Source organism: Panulirus ornatus, chromosome 14 (genome assembly GCF_036320965.1).
Source record: "Panulirus ornatus isolate Po-2019 chromosome 14, ASM3632096v1, whole genome shotgun sequence".
Classification (NCBI taxonomy): domain Eukaryota; kingdom Metazoa; phylum Arthropoda; class Malacostraca; order Decapoda; family Palinuridae; genus Panulirus; species Panulirus ornatus.
The window spans coordinates 51,717,044-51,743,531 of NC_092237.1; positions in this window are offsets into that span (position 1 = coordinate 51,717,044).

Below are 26,488 nucleotides of genomic sequence, written 5' to 3' on the forward strand. Positions count from 1 at the left end.
CTAACCCTCCTCACCACGTCAGCAGATCAGTTCTGACCCCTTCTTGTCTGTGTTGCGGATCAAGTGGGCTCCAGGACATCCCTCCCATGTACTGCCTCTCCTCTCAATGGTTCCCAGTGGTTTAGAGTTATCAAGTGTTCGTGAGGGCAGTGGGAGGACTTCCGTACACACTCTCTCTTAGTTTCTCACGGTGAACTTAGTTTCTTCGTCAGCTTGGCCGATTACTTTACGAGAAACACTTCACTCTTTTGCTACAGCTCCTCTCCCTGCTTGGCATACGCATAATTAACCTCATTATTATTCCACTCGTAATGCGGCAACTCCAGTCGACAACCTCACCTCTTCCTCCTCTCCATCTTTAGCCACCAATTATTCCCATGTTCTTTTTTACCCTGTCTCCTGCGCCGTGTTTTATTCCCCGTCTTCTTCAGTTCAACAGCCGGAGGGGAACGAAGCTTTCCGGGTCGTATGCAGAGCAGAAGTCCTCGTCCACTGACGGTAATAGTGCTATATCTTAGGTCGGAAACCCCTGGCGTTGTTATCGACCGAGCTCATCCTGCTTCGAACCCGTCGTGCCAGAAGCCACTGTTAGGCAGCGTCGCCAGTCAGCCAACCATAACAGCCAGCAACTTCAGATTTAGAACAAGGATCTTCCCTTCTGTTGACTCTATTGTTCCACAACAGGAGTCACACACATCAACACAAAAGCTGGCATAGGGAAGACCCCCCTTTGCGTTGCTCCTGTTGCCGTTCCTCCCTTCGTTCCTCCTGCCGTTCCGCCTGCTGTTCCTTCTGCTGTTCCTCCCTCCGTTCCTCCTGCCGTTCTTCCTGCTGTTCCTCCCTCCGTTCCTCCTCCCGTTCCTCCTGCCGTTCCTCCCTCCGTTCCTCCTGCTGTTCCTGTTGTCATCAACTCCACAGTTCTTGTCCCTCTTGCGTTCGTACTTGTTCTCAGTCTCTGACCTCCTCCGCGTCAGTGATGAGGATCCAAATTGGACCGACACATCGCAACGTTACGTCATCATCTTCCCATCGTCTGTACATATCTTGATACTTACGATGAGACCATAATTACGATAGCGATCATATCTATCATTATTATTATCAGTATTACTATTATTATCATTATCATTATTATCATTATCATTATTATCATTAGTTAAGACGCTAGTGAGAGAGAGAGAGAGAGAGAGAGAGAGAGAGAGAGAGAGAGAGAGAGAGAGAGAGAGAGAGAGAGAGATGCATGGGTGAGGAAGGAAGGAGTTTTCTGACTGGGAGATACACAAGAGCAAGAGGCAGGAGGTTAAGAGGGAGGCGCAGGGGCTTGACAGCGGGGAAATGATAAATGGGGTGAACGAGTATCAGCAAACCTCGCGGAGGTGAAGACAATGCATTGGCAGGAGGTGAAGGAGGAGGAGGAGGAGGAAGGAATATGCAAAAGCAGGTGTCCAAGACTGGGAGAGTGTGTGAGAGGAGGAAGTTACGAGGTAATACGAATAAAAGAAACAAAGAAATCTTGCAGGTTGGTTTTGATGAGAGCTTGGATAAGGAAAGTCTGGAGGAAAGGGCGAGTTTCAGATACCTGAGAGTGATCGAGGCTCTGAGTTCTCTGAATCTGAACATCCAAGAGGGTGAGGGGCATGGACGGGATTGAGCAAATTGGAATGATGTGGCATACGGGGGACGGCATGTGAATGGGTCTAACCCAAGCACATGAAATGCTCAAGATAAACCACTGAACAAGCTGTGACGGTTGGCTGTGGATGGTGGCGTATGGCTTCGGTGCCTTATACAATTACGCAGAGGGAATGTGAACAAGTGAGGCCATTTTTTTCTATTCCTGGCGGCACATAGATGACGCGCGAAACAGCTATCAATTATGAAAAAAAAATTATCATTACTATTTTTGGCCAAAAACATTATCCTGATAATTTGGATTATTCATAAGTTCCAGCTCTTTTCTTTCATTAGACATTAACAGTGATTAGTACTAACCATTATCAATTATATCGCTCTTTTCAGATATTTCTATGAGTAATGATAATCACCTTCCTCATTATCAAGGCCACTATACGTTTTCTATGGCATTTACTGCCAAACATATACAGGGGATTAATGAGGAGTCACTCATTTCATTTTCCTCATCATATTCGGTTATTCATGAGGGACTGGAAGGTAGAGACCCAATGTACAATTTTTTTAATGTAACTTGGAACTGTTGATCATCTCTTTAATTCCCAGCTTTAGCTCAGGATCTGCTAAGCTCAAGCGAAGCTTGTAAAGGTTTTAACCCCTTTTTTAATTAAGTCGGATATATGAAATTAATCTATTATTCAGGACTTAATCATATTATATTATCGCAAAGGGGTTTTGTAGCAGCCCGAGTTTTGATGAAATGCCCTCTTTTCGGCTGCAGTGTGTACGAAAATTCAATGGATTTCGACGAGAGTATTTTTTTTTTTTTTGTTTTTTCCATACTGAATCGCAGTTTCCCGCGTCGAGGGGAGCGCGGGCAGCGCCGGGGGAAGAGGCGAAGAAAGGCCACGTCCGCTCACTCACATCCGTTCTCTAGTTGTCATGTCGAGCGATCCACCGACATCACCATAGCCTCCATCCCTCCCTTATAGCCATGGGTTAATCGCCTCAGACTGAGGCGTCCTCACACGGTACGAGAACACAGGGGTCCCTCTTCGTCGATGGAGCCGCTCCCGTCGCAAAGGACGCGCCCACCTGACCCTCCTCCTGTATGGAGCGTGTGGTCTCGAAGCTGTAGAAGCCACGTAAAAGGGGACTCCCATGGCTGCATGATTACACACACACACACACACACACACACACACACACACACACACATACACACACACACATACACACACACACATACACACACACACACACACATACACACACACACACACACACACACATACACACACACACACACATACACACACACACACACACAACACACACACACACACACACACATACACATACACACACACACACACACATACACATACACACACACACACACACACACACGCACATACACACACACACACACACACACACGCACATACACACACACACACACACACAGTAATAATTTACTTTAATTACAATACCGTAAGAGCTAATTTATCGTTCATCATAAAAAAAAAAAATATGAATCATTTGGGAGACCAAGGATAATGATAATGAGTTTTCCCAAAACAATTTACACCAAACCCAGCCCGACGTAGCAGAGTCGTTATTCATTTATTTATTTCTCCATTTATATATACATATCTTTTTTCTTTTAAACTATTCGCCATTTCCCGCGTTAGTGAGGTAGCGTTAGGAACAGAGGACTGGGCCTTTTTTGGAATATCCTCACCTGGCCCCCTCTGTTCCTTCTTTTGGAAAATTAAAAAAAAAAAAAAAGAAAAAAAAAAACGAGAGGGGAGGATTTCCAGCCCCCCGCTCCCTCCCCTTTTAGTCGCCTTCTACGACACGCAGGGAATACGTGGGAAGTATTCTTTCTCCCCTATTCCTAGGGATAATATATATATATATATATATATATATATATATATATATATATATATATATATATATATATATATATATATATACGCTGGCACTCAGCGCGTCCTGCGTCCATGCGTAATGGGAGAGACGCAAAAGCTCGTGTGGTTCTTGCCATGCGTCGTGCGTCAAGAGAACAGCGTGCGTCGCTACGCAAGGGTGGACGGGACGCATGTACGACGGCGTAGCACCGACCACCGCAGGGAACTCGTTAGGGCGATGCCAGATGCCTATATAAGCAGAGGAAATGGTCGACGGGGGACTACTTATCCTTGTTTGGGTCCAGTAATGGTTTGGACCTATAAATCAAACTCCGAGAGCAGCAGTCTTTCATCTTTCTTTAAAGGGGGCGTCCATGGTTTGTAGTTGTTTTGCTGTGAGTTGTCTTTAAATATATATATATATATATATATATATATATATATATATATCTTTTTCTTTCAAACTATTCGCCATTTCCCGCATTAGCGAGGTAGCGTTAAGGACAGAGGACTGGGCCTTTGAGGGAATTTCCTCACCTGGCACCCTTCTCTGTCCCTTCTTTTGGAAAATTAAAAGAAATAAGAAAAAAAAAACGAGAGGGGAAGATTTCCAGCCCCCCGCTCCCTCCCCTTTTATTCGCCTTCTACGACACGCAGGGAATACGTGGGAAGTATTCTTTCTCCCCTATCCCCAGGGATAATATATATATATATATATATATATATATATATATATATATATATATATATATATATATATATATATATATTTCATGGTCTTTACTTAATAATCTTTTGTAAGATAACTGTAAAATGTTCTATATTTGAATGATCGCTGTATCTCACTAAAGAAAACAAATACACACAAAAAAAGGGCGGGTTAATTAGCGCAAACGTAGAGTGAGCATTTTTAGAAATCAATCTCGCCAAACGTCACCTTGCAAGCCGACTTTTCACCTTATTCTCGATATGAGAGGCAAAATGTGATTATTTACGATCTCGGGGCTTCTGACCTGGTCGCTGGGAGCTTTGGCTGCTCAGAGCTTTGGTTGCTGATAGCTTTGGTCGCTGGGAGCTTTGGTCGCTGGGAGCTTTGGTCGCTAGGAGCTTTGGTCGCCGGGAGCTTTGGTTGCTGGCGTGTAGGGCGTTCCAGCCAACCAAGTGACGGCGCCCATTCTCACCCCATGGCGGGAAAGAGCAGACGACGATGTCGGTGATGTATTTTCGCCCATAATGCAGAAATATGAGGTCAGTGTCTCCCCAGTAAGGGAGGGTTACGCAAGATTTCTTTGGCCCCCCCTGCTGATTTCGTCAAGTTGTCTACCGTTTCCACTCATCTGCTTTCACCTCACGTAAAGCTGATGGACTCGCGAAGACCCGACGGTAGACTTAGTGCAGCGGGCGACGTGGTATGGGGTAGAAAGAGAGAGAGAGAGAGAGAGAGAGAGAGAGAGAGAGAGAGAGAGAGAGAGAGAGAGAGAGAGTCTGAGCAAAATAATGCAAGCAATAGATTAATCAAGAGAGATTTTTCCGAGTGTCTGTAGACCTGATTTTTAAAAAAAGGTACAAAAAACATTAGAGGAAGAGGTGAAAAAAAAAAAGAGATGGGAGATGGAAAGGAATTCGACAGCTTCGCAGTTCGTAGGAAGGAGAGGCGTGTCGTAGAGTCGCTCTCTGTACCAGACTACAAAGAAAAAAAAAAAAAAAAAAAATGACGCAAATTATAAAAATTCCCTCATGAATTCTGCAAATTCTATCCAGCACTAAATCAATTATTCTCACACATACTCGCCATTTCCCGCGTTGGCCAGGTAGCGCTGAAGACTGAGCCTTATGAGGGAATATCCTCACTTGGCCCCCTTCTCTGCTCCTTTGGAAATTCAAAAATTCCCCCGCCGACCTAACTATACAAACCAACCCCAGCCAACCACTTCACCTCACACCACCACCAATATAATCCCACTTGCCACAACCCCACAATCCTACTTAACATCCCTATAATCCCCACCCTAATCCTGTAATCCCACTGTCATCTCATCTCACATCCCTTATAATCAAATCCCAGCGCACTCCCTTGCTCTCCGTAGCCCTACACACACTAATCCCTACCTCTCCCCTTACCACCCTTCTAATCCCACTCAATCCCTCGTACATTTTCAAAAGATTATTATTCACTTTCTCTTTTTTTTCTAATCGAGCTGAACGATGTCAAAGGCGTGTGTGTGAGCGAATGCTTCTGGTTCAGAGTGATGATGCCTTCTGGAAGCTGGTATAGAGAACTGTAGCTGACGAATTTATTCTGTTTCCGTAAATAATTTTCTATTATAATCGTTTTACCATTGGGTCCAATATTCAGTTTGATTTATCGTGTGATGAGTATATCCCAAGGCATTTTCTTATTATTTCTAAGGCATTTACACCACGCTATGGCATTTAAACTACTCATAGGCATTCATATTCCAATGCATTTTCTTATTATTTCTAAGGCATTTACACCACGCTATGGCATTTAAACTACTCATAGGCATTCATATTCCAATGCATTTTCTTATTATTTCTAAGGCATTTACACCACGCTATGGCATTTAAACTACTCATAGGCATTCATATTCCAAGGCATTTTCTTATTATTTCTAAGGCATTTACACCACGCTATGGCATTTAAACTACTCATAGGCATTTATACTCCAATTCATTTTCTTATTATTTCTTAGGCATTTAAACCACGCTATGGCATTTAAACTACTACTCAGGCATTTAAATTAAGGCACCCTATTTACTTTGGAGCATCTGTCGAGTTTGAGATGTTAAGTAATTTGTCGATTTTTCAACTTGTATATCGGTTGCCATACTGGAATAAACTCCATTCAACTCCGGTCATTACGTCTCATTAGCCACAGAGACGACAAGAAGAAATCATCTTGGGGTCATATTTACGTCTCATTAGCCACAGGAACGACAAGAAGAACAAATTATCTTTGGGGGTCATATTTTTGAGAGGGGGGGGGGTCCATTTTGGACACGACTGCTCCATAGACGTGACCAACGTGTGTGTGTGTGTGTGTGTGCGTGTGTGTGTGTGTGTGTGTGTGTGTGTGTGTGTGTGGACTCCTATGTTGCTGTTGAGATCAATATCTATGTCATGGTCTCGGACAGTGACACCGTCTCAGCTACGTGGCTCACATATACGAAGCAACGGGTGATGTAAATCTTGTCTCCTGGTCGCCCCAGTGATTGTCAGAGACCTGTGTTGCTGCACGGGTCAGAAAGCAGTGTTGCGGGGGTACGAGACCTGTGTTGCTGCACGGGTCAGAAACCAGTGTTGCGGGGAGGGGGGGAGGAGGAGGTGGGGTCTGAGACCTGTGTTGCTGCACGGGTCTGAAACCAGTGTTGCAGGGGTCTGAGACCTGGGTTGCTGCACGGGTCTGAAACCAGTGTTGCAGGGGTCTGAGACCTGTGTTGCTGCACGGGTCAGAAAGCAGTGTTGCGGGGGTACGAGACCTGTGTTGCTGCACGGGTCAGAAACCAGTGTTGCGGGGGTCTGAGACCTGGGTTGCTGCACGGGTCTGAATCCAGTGTTGCAGGGGTCTGAGACCTGTGTTGCTGCACGGGTCAGAAACCAGTGTTGCGGGGGGCGGGGTCTGAGACCTGTGTTGCTGCACGGGTCTGAAACCAGTGTTGCAGGGGTCTGAGACCTGTGTTGTACAGGTCTACGATAATACCCGCTTGTTACTTTACAATGTGAAGGTACGATCCTCGAGCACGACGGTACGACACCTGTAGTGCGACGGTACGATCCTTGGCTACGATGGTTCTAACGTCTTACCACAACCTAAACCTACCCAAAGGTTACAGCCTCGTGTTCTAGGGTCGTACCGTCGGCCTCTAGGGTCGTAACGTTGTGCTCTAGGGTCGTACCGTCGTGCTCTAGGGGTCGTACCGTCGTACTCTAGGGGTCGTACCGTCGTGCTCTAGGGTCGTCAAGTCGTTCTTTAGGGTCGTACCGTTGTGCTCTAGGGGTCGTACCGTCGGGCTCTAGAGTCGTACCGCCGTGTTCTAGGGTCGTACCGTCGTGCTCTAGGATGCTCTAGGGTCGTATCGTCGTGCTCTAAGGTCGTTCCGTCGTGTTCTAAGGTCGTACCGTCGTACTCTAGGGTCGTACCGTCGTATTCTAGGGTCGTACCTCGTGCTCTAGGGTCGTCGTGTTATAAGGTCGTACCGTCGTGCTCCAGGGTCGTAACGTCGTGTTCAACGGCCGTGTGGTCGTGTTCAAGGGGTTAACCTCGAATGGATCTCCCGCGACGTATGTAAGAAAAAAACGAATTTCTGTAATCCAAGACACTCTTCACGTAGCAATACACGTCCGGGTGGCTATACAGTATACGATATTAAAGAGTCCAGACCGCTCGTATGCCAGGGTTCGACACCCACACTGGTCGGGGAAACACCTCCCTACACTTACGGATGATATCATTGTACTATTTTCCACACACACACACACACACACACACACACACACACAGACACACACACACGCAGAGTGAGGCTTTCCCCTGTTTTGATATCTCGGTTGTCCTCACACCACTGGAAGACGGATAGCCGGTGAAAGGCATGGTTATTGCATAGTACACATCCTTTCACGTATTATCCCCCAGCTCACAACACACTTCCAGGTTGTATTACCCTCCACTCCCTTGATACAACACACTGGGGGAGGGTGTTGCTCGTTCTACAGCGTTTTGTGTTGTAGAGTGTTGTTGCTGGAAACCCCACAGTGTTGTTATAGACCGCTGCATTGTATGAGGAGAGAGAGAATTGTTACAAGCGGTCGTGGTGTTGTGGGATGTGGCGGTCATGTCATGTGCATGTCATGATATGTAGACTGACAACAGCAGCGGGATCAGGTTGACGCCTCGCAGGGTGAGGGGGGAACCGTTTCGATCGACGAGTACACACACAGAGAGAGAGAGAGAGAGAGAGAGAGAGAGAGAGAGAATCATAAATCAATTTCAATATCGTCTCAAAACTTTATTACCCCTAAAAAACACAGGTGTATATATATATGTATATATATATATATATATATATATATATATATATATATATATATATATATATATATATATATATATATATATATTTTCTTTTTTTTTTTTTCATACATATTCGTCATTTCCCGCGTCAGCGAGGTAGCGTTAAGAACAGAGGACTGCGGCTTAGAGGGAATATCCTCACTTGGCCCCCTTCTCTGTTCCTTCTGGAAAGATTAAAATGGGAGGGGAGGATTTCCAGCCCCCCGCTCCCTCCCCTTTTAGTCGCCTTCCACGACACGCAGGGAATACGTGGGAAGTAAATATATATATATATATATATATATATATATATATATATATATATATATATATATATATATATATATATTTTTTTTTTTTTTTTTTTTTTCATACATATTCGCCATTCCCGCGTCAGCGAGGTAGCGTTAAGAACAGAGGACTGCGGCTTAGAGGGAATATCCTCACTTGGCCCCCTTCTCTGTTCCTTCTGGAAAGATTAAAATGGGAGGGGAGGATTTCCAGCCCCCCGCTCCCTCCCCTTTTAGTCGCCTTCCACGACACGCAGGGAATACGTGGGAAGTAAATATATATATATATATATATATATATATATATATATATATATATATATATATATATATATATATATATATATATTTTTCTTTTTTTCTGTCTTTTAAACTATTCGCCATTTCCCGCATTAGCGAGGTAGCGTTAGGAACAGAGGACTGGGCCTTTTTTGGAATATCCTCACCTGGCCCCCTCTGTTCCTTCTTTTGGGAAAAAAAAAAAAATATTTATACATATATATATATATATATATATATATATATATATATATATATATATATATATATACATTTGTTGGCACATACAAACATCGTGATCATATACATGAGGCACATTTCAGGTTCCTACAGCCATTAACAATTATAATCCACATTATGAATATTTCTTTCCAAACAGAAACATTTATTGCCGGTCCATTACCAATATACCATACCCTGAATTCGAAAATAGTGAATCTGTACACGAGTCCTGTATGTAATTTGGCAAATGTACAGAGGATTTTCACACACACACACACACACACACACACACACACACACACACACACACACACACACACACACACCTGAGAAAATCAATATATCCCTTTGATGACCCCCATGAAAGCAGGAAAAACAAACAAACAAAACAATGCGGGGAACACAAAAGTCTCTCTCTCTCTCTCTCTCTCTCTCTCTCTCTCTCTCTCTCTCTCTCTCTCTCTCTCTCTCTCTGCCTAACCTCCCCAACCTACCTTCCTCGCCATCCGTATTGAGAGACGGGGCGGCGGACAGTATCTCTCTCTCTCTCTCTCTCTCTCTCTCTCTCTCTCTCTCTCTCTCTCTCTCTCTCTCTCTCTCTCTCAGAGACAATGATCTCAACACAACCCGCATATATTCCTCACCGCCCGCGCCAGACAGCCTTTTTCACACAGACATATGATCAGGTTTCACTACGGCGTTGGGGCTAGAGGTGTGTGTGTGTGTGTGTGTGTGTGTGTGTGTGTGTGTGTGTGTGTCCAGCCGGCATCGTACGGACTATGAGGACGTGAGAACATCTGGTATTGGATATTCAGGGACAGCTTCGCTGTTGAGGGAATACATGATGGTACGTGTGCGCGTTCGTGTTCTTACCCATCAGCAAATTGGTCTTCGTATTTAGCCAACACGTTGTATTCTGCTTCTTGACTACATATCGCTACATATCTTTACAATATATACATAAAAGAATGGATATATATATACATAATATATATATATATATATATATATATATATATATATATATATATATATATATATATATGTATGTATGTATGTATTACTGGACTATGCATTCGTCAGTTGGCGAAAACGAGTTACAGTCTCCTCGAAGAACTCGCTTCAAAGGGGTTCATCCTATCCCTGCTACTTGGCGTAGCGCAGCCTCGAAGCGGGAGGAACCTTTACATAACTAAGGAAAGACCTCAAGACCTGAGCTGAGCAGCGAACAAAAGCTCACGCGACCCTGACCTGAACTTGAGCGTGGAAGCGCAGTGCCTGGTCACTGCGCTCACCATCACCACTACACCGTGGACCCAACCTCTGTCTTTCACTGATTGCCTCACCCCCGTGGCATCACTACTAACTTCTGTAATAATCATCTTTGTTTCGGTTATAACATCATCCTTCAGCTTTCAATATCAATCAGAACTGTCCAAAAGTTGTATATCTTTATCATCTTATCATTCGAGAGCAATTATCTCCAAGATGGTAACCGCAGTACAGCGTTTTTGCCACATCTCTCTCTCACACACACACACACATTGCGATGTCTTACCGCCTTCTTTTCTGCCATGATGATGAACTCCTCCTCCTCCTCCTCCTGCGATATTACTTGAGCTCCGGCAGAGCCAGGACCTAGCAAGCCCCCTGGATGCCTCCCTCCCGTACTCCCGTACTCCTTGTCGGTGATGTGGCTTGAGAAATTGCAAGGAGTGAGGCATGATTTCTCCCCCTCCCTCCCTGATGACCGCCGCCCCGAGCAATTATGCCAACAAGACCCGCTTCCTCCACCACCATCACCCCCGTCTCTCTCTCTCTCTCTCTCTCTCTCTCTCTCTCTCTCTCTCTCTCTTTCTCTCTCTCTCTCTCATTGTCTTTTTTATAACTGCCTCTTGTTTCAATTCTTTTTCCATCCAATGGTGCGCATCTCCTCCCTCCCTCCCTCACTTGCGTCGCGGACCTTAACGTTCGAATGAAAACCTTCGGGGGAGGAGGACGAGGCAGGCAATTCTAGGCTTCCGCTTCGATTGGAGTAACAGCCAATTTCATCCCGCAAAAAAAAAGAAAAAAAAGAAAAGAAAGAAAAAAAAAAAGACGGGCGACGGCGATCGAGGAAGGCGCCACTCCTCGGAGAAATTAAAGACAATGTCAAGATGTGACCGTCCAGTTGAGCGGAGACAACGTACTGGGGGAAGGAGGAAGTCATATTTACCTCAGCCAATCTTCCTTGACGGTAGAGTCTGTTTCAGACAGGGTTGCTATGCCAGCCTGGGAAGGGCTGCGAGTGCCACTTGGGAACTTGAAGTGTCACTTGAAAGCTGCCAGAGATAATGGACACATACCTCAAATGGGATCTCGTTTTTACGAGAGTGTCTCTCTCGAAGTAGAAAATACGTTTTCTTTTCTTTCAAACTTGCTCGCCGTCTCCCTGTTTGGCGAGGCAGAAGCAAGAGCAGACGAAGAAGCAAACGGCCTCATCCGCCCACATACTCTCTCAAGGTGTCGTGCGTAATGCTTTCTATGCCTTGGTTTAGCCCACTGGCAACACGTCGCTCCCTGTATACCACATCGCTCCAATCAAGCTCTGTTCCAATGCACGCCTCCGCATTTTCCAGACCCGTTAACTTAAAAGCATCTTTTACTTCATTCTTCCAGTGCGTCCTCGGTCTCCCTTCCCCCTTGTTTCCAATTCCTCTGACACGCAGGCCATCTTAGTGACACTCTCTTCACTCATCCTCTCTACATGTGTGAACCATTTCGGCCCTTCCTTTTCAGCTTTCTTAGCCATGTTCTACATACACCTCGCTCTTAACCTACTCTTAACCCTCCTTACTCTATCAACCCTCTTCATGCCATATACTCTCCTCAATCATTTCATTCCCAACACATCCGACCTCTCTCGTATTTTTTCCCCCCATTTCGGACCCATGACTCTTAATCCCCACAGTACCGTCGGAACTCGAACACCACCACACATATCCATCTGTGCCTCACAGACATTACAGTATTGGAAGCCCAAGTTTTGACCAACGCTCTAGTTCATCGACACACACTCCCCAATGCAACCTCCCACCCACCCTACACTTCGCTTCAGCTCCCACAGTCCCATCTCTTATACGAGTATATATATATATATATATATATATATATATATATATATATATATATATATATATATATATGTTCTATGAAGGTGCGTGTTCATATGCACTTTATTCGTATGTATATATATATATATATATATATATATATATATATATATATATATATATATATATGTGTGTGTGTGTGTGTGTGTGTGTGTGTGTGTGTGTGTGTGTATACATGTAGTGAGTGTGTAAGGCGTTCCCAGACTCCGCCTGATTGTGGATACATCCCGAGTGAAAAGTCATTTCGACGAGGCTGTTCCACCGGAGTGCCAGCCCGCTGAAGAACTTCTGACTCTGAAGGAGTCCATTCTTCCCCAGCTACTTATTGTAGCGCTGCCTTGGATCGGCAGGAACCCTTGGAGAATGGAGAGTCATATGATGATGATGATCATGATAATAATGATAATAGTAATAATAATAATAATAATAATAATAATAATAATAATAATAATAATAATAATAATAATAAGAAGAAGAAGAAGAGTGTGTAAACGCCGTGGCGCAAAGGCTGGCCACCTAACTCTACAACCCTAAGATCAGGGTTCGACCCCATAGATTAACTGAAGACGCGGGGTCAGCACGAACACCTATGTTGCTTCTGAAGGTGTTTGCTGACACGTACAAGTTTTGGGCATTACACCCGACACTGGAGGTAAAAAAAAAAAAAGAGGAGAAATTACACATATCTACATACATACGTATGTTAGATAAATGGCTGCTGCTAAGAGGTTAATGTATGTATTTTTTTTTTTTATGAGTTGATAACTACGCGCTTAAATACCTCCATGTGTGCGTAATTACCTCCTTGTAATTACACATATGTGCGTACGGTAAGGGGAAGGGAAATTCTACACTCGTGGAGCCCATCTCTTGAACACTATGTACTATACTACAGCTTTTTCAACTTGTGTGTGTGTGTGTGTGTGTGTGTGTGTGTGTGTGTGTGTGTGTGTGTGTGTCTGGACAGATATAAACTTAGAAATATTTACCCAAAATACACTAACAAAAGATATTTTATATATATAAACGTGATATGAAAAGTATAACTTTTCCTATGTTAACAAAGGTTAATCTATCAATAATCTATGAGAAATTCACTCTATCCTTTAATGCCTAAGTTCACAAATCACATGATAATGATATATATATATATATATATATATATATATATATATATATATATATATATATATATATATATATATATATATATATATACATATATATATATATACATATATATTTACATATGTATATATATATATATATAAATATATATATACATATATATATATATACATATGTATATACACATATATATATATATATATATATATATATATATATATATATATATATATATATATATATATATATATATATATATGGACAAAAGTATACGTAAGGAAGATACATAAAGCTGGGAGTAGGTTAATTATACCATATGTATGTTTATGTATACCTGTAAACTGGTCTTCATGTGAGGTTAGGAGACTAAAGAAGGATGGGTTTACTGGTGAAAAAAAATTCAATGATCTTAAACTATGGGGATAATAATGATAATTATCATTATTACTACAATTACCATTATAATTATCAATATTATCGTTATCATTATTAATATCATCACAATAATCATCATTTACAAAATCAATAATATTAGTAATAATAATAATAATAATAATAATAATAATAATGATAATGATAATAATAATAATCATAATAATGATAATTAAATGATAATCATAATAATGATAATTATAACAAATGTCATCATTAACATATAACCAGGTGCTTGGTAAATCCCTCACCAGTAATTATGAACTAACACACACCAAAAAAAAAAGAGAGAAATAAACAACTTCTCACCCTCGGTATATCAATAAACACCTTTATTACTGAGAAAGAGGAGGTGGCCAAGGAGGAGGAGGAGGAGGTGGCCAAGGAGGAGGAGGAGGAGGTGGCCAAGGAGGAGGTGGTGGCCAAGGAGGAGGAGGAGGAGGAGGTGGCCATGGAGGAGGTGGCCAAGGAGGAGGAGGAGGAGGTGGCCAAGGAGGAGGAGGAGGAGGTGGCCAAGGAGGAGGAGGAGGAGGTGGCCAAGGAGGAGGAGGAGGTGGCCAAGGAGGAGGAGGAGGAGGAGGCCAAGGAGGAGGAGGAGGAGGAGGCCATGGGTGGGTAATACAGGGGCCAGACATAACCCTTGCAGTGTTGCCATGATCACCCTCAGGTCACGTCAGACTGTTGCCAGCCCGGAGGTGAACCATCACCTCCCGGGTACGTACCCAGTCGTACCTCGGTGATCATGAGGTGTGTGTGTGTGTGTGTGTGTGTGTGTATGTGTGTGTGTGTGTGTGTGTGTGTGCCGGGTGATGCACGACGACTGCTCATCACTGTGTACCTCACACTGGGGGACGGTTGATTAATACCCCGGCTGTATATGATTAATGGTCTGCACTGTAATCCGCTAGGCACTTTCAAAGGTCTTGTGCACCCGATCAGTGAAAATGGGATTAATGATGATTGGATAGATGTAGATGTAGATAGATAGATTGGCATCGTACTATGATGGTAGATAGAGAGATAATTCCATGAAGATAGATAGAGAGATATTTCTATGATAATGTATAGATAGACACAATGCTATGATGATAGATAAACAGTCAATGCTGTGATGAAAGACAGACATATAGATAATGCTATGATAATAGATAAATAGATAATGCTATGATGATAGATAGAAAAGTAAATCTATGATAATAGATAGATGATGCTATGATAACAGATAGAATGATAATGCTATGATAATAGATAAATGAATAATGCTATGATGATATATAGAATGATAGTGCTATTCTAATAGATAAACAGATTATGTTATGATGATAGAGAGAAATATAATTCTATGATGAAAGATGATGCTATGATAACAGATAGAAAGATAATGCTATAATAGATAAACGGATAATGCTATGATAATAGACAAATAGATAATGCCATGATGATAGATAAATAATGCTATGATGATAGCTAGAATGATAATGCTATGATGACAGATAGGATGATAATGCTATGATGATATATAGAATGATAATTTTATGATAGACAGAATGATAATGCTATGATGATAGACAATGATAATGCTATGATGATAGACAGAATGATAATGCTATGATGATAGACAGAATGATAATGCTATGATGATAGACAATGATAATGCTATGATGATAGACAATGATAATGCTATGATGATAGACAATGATAATGCTATGATGATAGACAGAATGATAATGCTATGATGATAGACAATGATAATGCTATGATGATAGACAGAATGATAATGCTATGATGATAGACAATGATAATGCTATGATGATAGACAATGATAATGCTATGATGATAGACAGAATGATAATGCTATGATGATAGACAATGATAATGCTATGATGATAGACAATGATAATGCTATGATGATAGACAGAATGATAATGCTATGATGATAGATATAATGATAATGCTATGATGATAGACAATGATAATGCTATGATGATAGACAGAATGATAATGCTATGATGATAGATATAATGATAATGCTATGATGATAGACAATGATAATGCTATGATGATAGACAGAATGATAATGCTATGATGATAGACAATGATAATGCTATGATGATAGACAGAACGATAATGCTATGATGATAGATATAATGATAATGCTATGATGATAGATATAATGATAAGGCTATGATGATAGACAGAATGATAATGCTATGATGATAGACAGAACGATAATGCTATGATGATAGATATAATGATAATGCTATGATGATAGATATAATGATAAGGCTATGATGATAGACAGAATGATAATGCTATGATGATAGACAATGATAATGCTATGATGATAGACAGAATGATAATGCTATGATGATAGATATAATGATAAGGCTATGATGATAGACAGAATGATAATGCTATGATGATTGATAGAATGATAATGCTATGATGATAACAGAATGATAATGCTATGATGATAACAGAATGATAATGCTATGGTGATAGATAGAATGATAATGCTATGATGATAGACAGAATGATAATGCTATGATGATAGATAGAATGATAATGCTATGATGATAACAGAATGATAATGCTATGATGATAGACAGAATGATAATAACAGAATGATAATGCTATGGTGATAGATAGAATGATAATGCTATGATGATAGACAGAATGATAATGCTATGATGATAGATAGAATGATAATGCTATGATGATAGATAGAATGATAATGCTATGATGATAGACAGAATTATAATGCTATAATGATAGGAAGAATGATAATGCTATGATGATAGATACAATGATAATGCTATGATGATAGATAGAATGATAAGGATATGATGATAGACAGAATGATAATGCTATGATGATAGATACAATGATAATGCTATGGTGATAGATAGAATGATAATGCTATGGTGATAGATAGAATGATAATGCTATGGTGATAGATAGAATGATAATGCTATGATGATAGATAGAATGATAATGCTATGATGATAGATAGAATGATAATGCTATGATGATAGACAGAATGATAAGGCTATGATGATAGACAGAATGATAATGCTATGATGATAGATAGAATGATAATGCTATGATGATAGACAGAATGATAATGCTATGATGATGGATAGAATGATAATGCTATGATGATAACAGAATGATAATGCTATGATGATAGATACAATGATAATGCTATGATGATAGATACAATGATAATGCTATGGTGATAGATAGAATGATAATGCTATGATGATGGATAGAATGATAATGCTATGATGATAAATGGATAAAACATTGATAGCTAGACAGACAATGGTATGCTGCTGAAACCCCTTTCGCCTCCCAGCCTGGGAGGACAAGCCTCGCCCTCGCCCACAGCTAACAGCCTTCTGCGCCTCCCGCAGGTTTTCAAGAGTCGGACGCCACCTTCGACAACTTCAACAACGGGCTGAGCAGCCACCACCTGACGCTGCAGCAGGGAGGGAGGCACCACAGGGCCAAGACCATGCAGGCCAGGACCTTCCGCAGCGTCGGCTTCCACCAACACCACCGCCACAGCCAGCGCCTCTACCACAGCCAGTACTGCAGCCGCCCACCCCTCCACCAGCAGTCCAACACCTCCAGCACGCCTGGGGAAGACGCCCTCAAGCCAAACGGCGCCTCTCACACGTGGGTCTAACACAGGTCAGTCGGTCGAACTAACTAACTAACAGGTCAGCGGGTCTGACTGACTAACACAGGTCAGTGGGTCTAACTGACTAACACAGGTCAGTGGGTCTAACTAACTAACTAACTAACAGGTCAGTGGGTCTAACTGACTAACACAAGTCAGTGGGTCTAACTAACTAACTTACAGGTCAATGGGTCTAATTAACTAAAACAGGTCATTGGGTCGAACTAACTAACAGGTCAGTGGGTCTAACTGACTAACACAGGTCAGTGGGTCTAACTAACTGACACAGGTCAATGGGTCTAATTGATACATGTCAGTGGGTCTAACTAACTGACACAGGTCAGTGGGTCTAACTGACTAACACAGGTCAGTGGGTCTAACTAACTAACTAACAGGTCAATGGGTCTAATTAAGTAAAACAGGTCATTGGGTCGAACTAACTAACAGGTCAGTGGGTCTAAATAACTAAAACAGGTCAGTGGGTCTAACTAACTAACTAACAGGTCAGTGGGTCTAACTGACTAACACAGGTCAGTGGGTCTAACTAACTAACTAACAGGTCAGTGGGTCTAACTAACTAACAGGTCAGTGGGTATAACTGACTAACACAGGTCAGTGGGTCTAACTGACTAACAGAGGTCAATGGGTCTAATTAACACAGGTCAGTGGGTCTAACTAACTAACTAACAGGTCAATGTGTCTAATTAACTAAAACAGGTCAGTGGGTCTAACTAACTGACACAGGTCAATGAGTCTAACTAAGACAGGTCAGTGGGTCTAATCAACTAACTAACAGGTCAGTGGGTCTAACTGACTAACACATGTCAGTGGGTCTAACTAACTAACACAGGTCAATGGGTCTAACTAAGACAGGTCAGTGGGTCTAACTAACCCAGGTCAGTAGGTCTAACTAAATCAAGTCAGTGGGGTCTAACTAATGCAAGTCAGTGGGTCTAACTAACACAGCTCAGTGGGTCTAACTAACAGGGGTTCAAGGAGGTCTAACTTAACTCGGTCAGTATAACAGAAGCCAAAGGATTTTAAATCACACCTTCCCCACCACCTTTACCAACTCCCTCTTCATCCACGCTCCACATTCTCTTCCACATACCATCCGTGCATCTCCTCTTCATCCACGCTCCACATTCTCTTCCACATACCATCCGTGCATCTCCTCTTCATCCACGCTCCACATTCTCTTCCACATACCATCCGTGCATCTCCTCTGCCACCACTCACGTTCCACTACTGACCCCACGTCAAATCATTCCTCAACCCCACAAGAAAATAAGCCAGCCACTCCAGCCTCCATCAAATCGCTACGTCAACTGATCTACTTCACAAACATTTTCTATTTTTCCCTCTAAGTTATCTTAATCAGCGTTCTTTTGGAAAATTACATTTTTTTTGGAAATGCCGTTAAAAGAGAGACAAAGAGAGAGAGAGACTGCGCACATGTGACCTAAATGGAATATATATATAAATATATATATATATATATATATATATATATATATATATATATATATATATATATATATATATATATATATATATTATCCCTGGGGATAGGGGAGAAAGAATACTTCCCACGTATTCCCTGGGTGTCGTAGAAGGCGACTAAAAGGGGAGGGAGCGGGGGGGCTGGAAATCCTCCCCTCTCAATTTTTTTTAATTTTCCAAAAGAAGGAACAGAGAAGGGGGCCAGGTGAGGATATTCCCTCAAAGGCCCAGTCCTCTGTTCTTAACGCTACCTCGCTAACGCGGGAAATGGCGAATAGTTTGAAAGAAGAAAAAAAAAAAAAAAATATATATATATATATATATATATATATATATATATATATATATATATATATATATATATATATATATATATATATATATCCCTTATCGATAGCCTCATTATCGGCCACGGTATGAAAGGGCAAGGAGGGAGAAACCTGATGGCTTTAGTGAGGGAGGTGACATGACCAGGGCCCGCGCCGCGCACCGCCCACGCAACACATGATCCCACCTCCTCCTCCTCCTCCAGCCAGTTTGGCCGCCATGTTGGTTCTCACACGAAATATCGCGAAGAAAAAAATGGGGAAAAAAAAATAACGTTCTATTCGTGATGCTGAGTTTATTCGAGATGTGGAGTTTATTCGAGATGTGGAATTCATTCGTGATGTGGAATTCATTCGTGGTGTGGAGTTTATTCGTGATGTGGAATTCATTCGTGATGTGGAATTCATGCGTGATGTGGAATTCATTCGTGATGTGGATTTCATTCGTGATGTGGAATTCATTCGTGATGTGGAGTTTATTCGAGATGTGGAGTTTATTCGAGATGTGGAATTCATTCGTGATGTGGAATTCATTCGTGATGTGGAATTCATTCGTGATGTGGAATTCATTCGTGGTGTGGAATTCATTCGTGGTGTGGAATTCATTCGTGATGTGAAATTCATTCGTGATGTGGAATTCATTCGTGATGTGGAGTTTATTCGCGAGGTGGAATTTATTCGCTATGTGGCATTTATTCGTGATGTGGAATGCATTCGTGATGTGGAATTATAACACTTAGCTGGTAAATCTAGACTTATTTTTTTTTTTACGTTTTTTTCGTTCGTGTTCACGAGAGTGTGTGAGATCGTATGTCTACGAGATCGAAGAGTTCAATGTAAATCAAATGTTCAATGTAGATCATCGCATCAAATTCATATTACCTGAGGAACGTCGTGTCCTCCAAAATCCCCTCACTCCCTCCGGCCGGTGGAAAGACAAGGGAAGGGGATGTTCCCTCCCTCTCTCCCACGCCACTCCCTCCAGCGTATCAGCCAGTAGGCAAATAGCAATGACAACGGGGCCCCGAGCGTGGCACACACACACACACACACACACACACACACACACACACACACACACACACACACAGACTAGACTGACGTGGAAATTGTAGAGTGAAGGATGAATGGCAAATATGAATGATGGATTCACTTTGTGCCGTCTATTGTCCAATGCATTCCCAGTGCAAAGGCGAGGGAGGTTTATGACGACACACACACACACACACACACACACACACACACACACACACAAACGCGTTCACAGTTTCCTATGTTAACGAGGTAGCGCCAGGAACAGACGAAGAAAGGCCGCATACGTAAATATACGTGAGTGTGTGTTTGCGTTCGTGTGTGAGCGGGAGTCTAACATGCATAAATGCATTATATGCATACGTGCGTCCAGGTCAACCCGCCCCGACCCTCAGTGTACACAAAATCGCCAAAACAGACGACACGAGACCCCGGCACCACCACGGGGGCAGCTACACTGGTGATGCGCACAGGTCCGCTACGTGATGACGTATGCACGCCAGGCCGGAGCCAAATGTCCCTTGCGGACATACACGGGACAACGGGACACGCAAGGGATCGGGCGCGTCGGCCGGCTTGTGAAGGTGTCATGTCTTCCATATGAATGAGATGTGTGCATTCAATAGTCCTGCTCAGGGATTCGAACCCGTCCAGGCCCTGAACTGTGCCGTGAAGCGAGAGTCGAGTGTGTGTGTGTGTGTGTGTGTGTGTGTGTGTGTGTGTGTGTGTGTGAGGGATAGAAAAGCAAACGTATTGTACGGTCTTTAATAGGGAAACTTAAGACCTTATCGTTTCAATATGACCGTTTCAATATGACGTAAAGATGAAAAAATATATATTTTTTTCTCACATTATCACTTGTATTTCAATCCACAGTAATAAAAAAAACCCGTGTAGAAAAAGAGTGCGTGACTTGATAACCGACTCTGACCTACGCCATGACATATAGATTCCTATATGACCAAGTTACAGTAAAGTTGGCACAATACACTCCAATAAAACCCGTGATAAACTCGTGGGACGAAGCAGCCAGTCGTACGTGCCATCGTAAAAGCTTTGACAAAAGATGCGACAATGTATTTGCACGACGAGTCTCAATGAATGAATGAATGAATGCAGCAGCTTAATCGTATGAACCGCGACGGGAGGTCATCATCATCTGCATTCGACGTAGACTGTGTGAAGTCGCCTCAAAATCTACTTACAGAAAAGAAAAGAAAAACATATTAGCGTTCTGATGAGTTCTCTCATTAGTGTCATTAGTGTGGAAAAGTAGTAACATTAGACAACGGAAACCACGGTATGAAACCAACAGCGAAAGTAACATAGCCCTTAATGAAACCATCAGTAAGGTCGAGACAAAGGACCAATAAAGCAAATAGAAGAAGACAGAAAAAATAATTAGCAACTTGAAAATAAATAATACACGCAATAAAGAAAATGAAAAGTTAACCACCTCCTTCGTTATTAACAATGAACACAAATTAACATTTAACACATAACAAGGAGTCCATTTCAACACACGTCTTCAGTCGAGTAAATGATAAACATTGCGAGAGCAGACCGCCACCCGTCCTCAGGCCCTCCATATCATGGCTCTCTCCTCCCTCCCTCACTCACTCACTCACTCCGGTCGTCGTAGCACATATATACGTGTCCTCCCCCACTACAGCTCTCGGGGTGTCGGGGATGAGTGAGGGGGGGTTCCACACCTTTGCCAGACGTGACCAAGGGGACATACAACCTCCAACAGGCTGTAGGCGCGGGTGCAACGCGCATGAATGCATACAACAGACAACAATAGAGGGAAAAAAATTACGCAATGAATAATTAGTTTTATTCCTCTCGTAACTTGTGTGGGTCAATTTTTTTTTCCTTTTTTTGTCCTAAAAGCAATTTTTTTGGCCCATTGGGTTTATGAATGATTCGGGCCACAATGACATAACTAAGTTTTTATTTCCCTTGTATTTCATACAGCAAACTGAGCCCCAGGCTAACATCGCACCGATATCCCCTTATCTACTACAAAAAATGTAGCAAGAAATATAGCTATAGAAAATGAGTGAACTGGTCAATAATGTGAGAGGGTAAAACCATTGGGAAGAGTAATGATTTTAATGATAGAATTGTAATGCTGCTTATAATGACAATTATCATAAATGTTGTACATAATACCAGAACCACTTTACATGGGGCTCCTGCATCTCCAAGTCTGCGCTACAATCCGAAGCAGGGAAGTGATGATGGACTTCCTTGGAACGAGGAGTAACCTCGGCGAGACTGTACTCCCTTTTCTGCCAGTGATAATGATGCAGCTTCGCCAGAGGTGACCTTTTCCACTCGCTGTGTAACCACAAGCAGGCGGAGTCTGGTAACACCCGACAGTGTATATACAGAGAGAGAGAGAGAGAGAGAGAGAGAGAGAGAGAGAGAGAGAGAGAGAGAGGCACTTGCACCAGTCCAATTGGTAGCTGTCATATTCAGTGCTCCCCTGTTCCAACTCAACACTCCAAACCATCCCGTCTAGCCGGCCCCTTAAATGCACTCCAGTGCCTTGCCTTGTGTTGACATCCACTCTCTCACCTGCCTCCCTTGTCCCTCCTCCTCCTCTCCCAGGCTCTGACACCAGCCCAACCAGGACGCGTAGAGCTGTCAGGGGGGAAAGCCATGGAGAGGTCTGTGTGTGTGTGTGTGTGTGTGTGTGTGTGTGTGTGTGTGTGTGGAGGGGGGCGGAGGGATGCCTGGTTGTTGATAGAAAGCCCTGGCTTCGGTGCATTATACGTGACAGCTCCTGTGGGATGTGGGGGGTAAAAAAAAAAAAAAAAATGAGGCAATTCCTTCGTCTGTTCGTGGCGTGTTTTCGTGTTTCGAGTCATATAAAATGGATATCTAAGCTGTCCAATGTTTTCAAATGGGAGAGGCGACCAAACACATTTCACATTACATTTCATTCTCCTTTTTTTTTGTGTGACACATCGTTCAAAATCTATGTGATGGAATCTTCTGAAGCAATTGCTTTGAACGTACGAGCGAAAAGGAAAAAGAAAAAAAAAGAAAAAAAAAACGTTCTTAAACAAGGTTGTAGATTTTGCCAGCAATGTGGCGACCGACCGCTCTGATCCAGGCGACTACCTCCTGTATGGCGACTGGAAAATCCAATCTGATAGAAGAGGGACGAGATTTTTCAACCTGGCGAATCAAAGTGGGGGCGTCTATTCCCGTCTTTAATGATCTACAAAGTAAGGGACAAAATTTCTACAATATTTTTCTTCTCGTCTGAATTACTTTTTTTTTTTTTTTGATCATTTTCTCGTTAATTACTTTTAAGAAGCGAGAAATTATTGGATTTATTTTTTTTTTCTTATTTTCACTTTGCGATTGACGTCGTGTGAGAGAGAGGGAGGGAGTGCCAGGCCAGCAGCTCCCCTCCCTCCCACCCCAGGTTCCCAATACTCCCCTTTCCTCCTCCTCCTCCTCTTCCTCCATCTTCTTCTCCTCCTCCTCCTCCTCCAGTCCTTCCTCATTCCTTTCCCCTCAAGTCAACACTTCCCTCCCCCACCCGGGTCTTCTTTCCCCTCAAGTCAACACTTCCCTCCCTCACCCGGTTCTTCTTTCCCCTCAAGTCAACACTTCCCCCCTCACCCGGTTCTCCTTTCCCCTCAAGTCAACACTTCCCCCCCTCACCCGGTTCTTCTTTCCCCTCAAGTCAACACTTCCCCCCCTCACCCGGTTCTTCTTTCCCCTCAAGTCAACACTTCCCCCCTCACCCGGTTCTTCTTTCCCCTCAAGTCAACACTTCCCCCCTCACCCGGTTCTTCTTTCCCCTCAAGTCAACACTTCCCCCCCTCACCCGGTTCTTCTTTCCCCTCAAGTCAACACTTCCCCCCCTCACCCGGTTCCTCTTTCCCCTCAAGTCAACACTTCCCCCCCTCACCCGGTTTTTCTATCAGTCAAATTTCTTCACACGTAACTCCATCCTTCCCGACCCCGACCCTTCCTTCAGGACTTCCTTCCTTACAATTGTCACAGCCTCTCTCTCTCTCTCTCTCTCTCTCTCTCTCTCTCTCTCTCTCTCTCTCTCTCTCTCTCTCATTCCACTCTAGCATATACTTCCTTTCGCTCCTGCAACACACACACACACACACACACACACACACACATATATATATATATATATATATATATATATATATATATATATATATATATATATATATATATATATATATATATATATATATTATCCCTGGGGATAGGGGATTAAGAATACTTCCCACGTATTCCCTGCGTGTCGTAGAAGGCGACTAAAAGGGGAGGGAGCGGGGGGCTGGAAATCCTCCCCTCTCGTTTTTTTTTTAATTTTCCAAAAGAAGGAACAGAGAAGGGGGCCAGGTGAGGATATTCCAAAAAAGGCCCAGTCCTCTGTTCTTAACGCTACCTCGCTAACGCGGGAAATGGCGAATAGTTTAAAAGAAAAAAGAATATATATATATATATATATATATATATATATATATATATATATATATATATATATATATATACCACGAGGAGCTTTATATGAACACGAACAACGTATTCAAACAAATGAAAACCAATAGTTCTTAAAAGATTACGTAGCAGAACACGCGCACTAAACCTAGATCATAATGTCTCCTTTTCCCTCCGGGGAACCATCACACCAAACACTCCTCTTATTCTCCTCGTCACCAGCCCTTGGTTACATGCCCACCTACCCCTCAGGTCTCCATCACTTAAGTTATTCCTCGGCTCAACACTCCTGCAGTGATTTCACCAATTCACCGACTGTGCAAACATCACCGACTGACAAATGCGAACATTCCCGCCTTCGCTATGCCTCACCCAGCGCTCCGTGCTGGCGCGGTATGTGTGTGTGTGTGTGTGTGTGTGTGTGTGTGTGTGTCGGGTGGAGACGGCGTTGTCGAACTGTGGTTGGAGTGTGGTATAATGTGGTAGGAAAATACCGTAATGTGGCCACATTTGATGGAGTGTGGGTTCTTCAGGGGAGGCGAATGGGTTATGGCATGGCGTGTGGGAATTTCTCTGCGGTACGAGCAGTTGTTATGAAGGGTGTGTGTGGGTGTGTGTGGGTGTGTGAGGGTGTGTGAAGGGGAGGGTTAAAAAAAAAAAATCACACAGTGACAGATCGAGACAGACTGGGAGGGAACCCGGACAAAAAAAGGGAGACAGAAAGACAGACAAACATACCCTCTCCACAACAATAGACCTAATTGGTTTATGAGGACGACGAGCAGCTCGACTGATCTGAGGAAGGGCTGACACACACACACACACACACACACACACACACACACACACACACACACACACACACACACACACACTCCTCTCCTGCCGCTGTAGTCTTAGAGGCGAGGCACGCTCCTCACTCCTCACCTGCCGCTGTGGTCCTAGAGGCGAGGCACGCTCCTCACCCCACACCTGCCGCTGTGGTCCTAGAGGCGAGGCACGCTCCTCACCCTTCACCTGCCGCTGTGGTCCTAGAGGGAAGGAACGCTCCTCACCCCTCACCTGCCGCTGTGGTCTTAGAAGCGAGGCACGCTCCTCACCCCACACCTGCCGCTGTGGTCCTAGAGGCGAGGCACGCTCCTCACCCCTCACCTGCCGCTGTGGTCCTAGAGGCACGCTCCTCACCCCACACCTGCCGCTGTGGTCCTAGAGGCGAGGAACGCTCCTCACCCCTCACCTGCCGCTGTGGTCCTAGAGGCGAGGAACGCTCCTCACTTCTCACCTGCCGCTGTGGTCCTAGAGGCGAGGAACGCTCCTCACTCCTCACC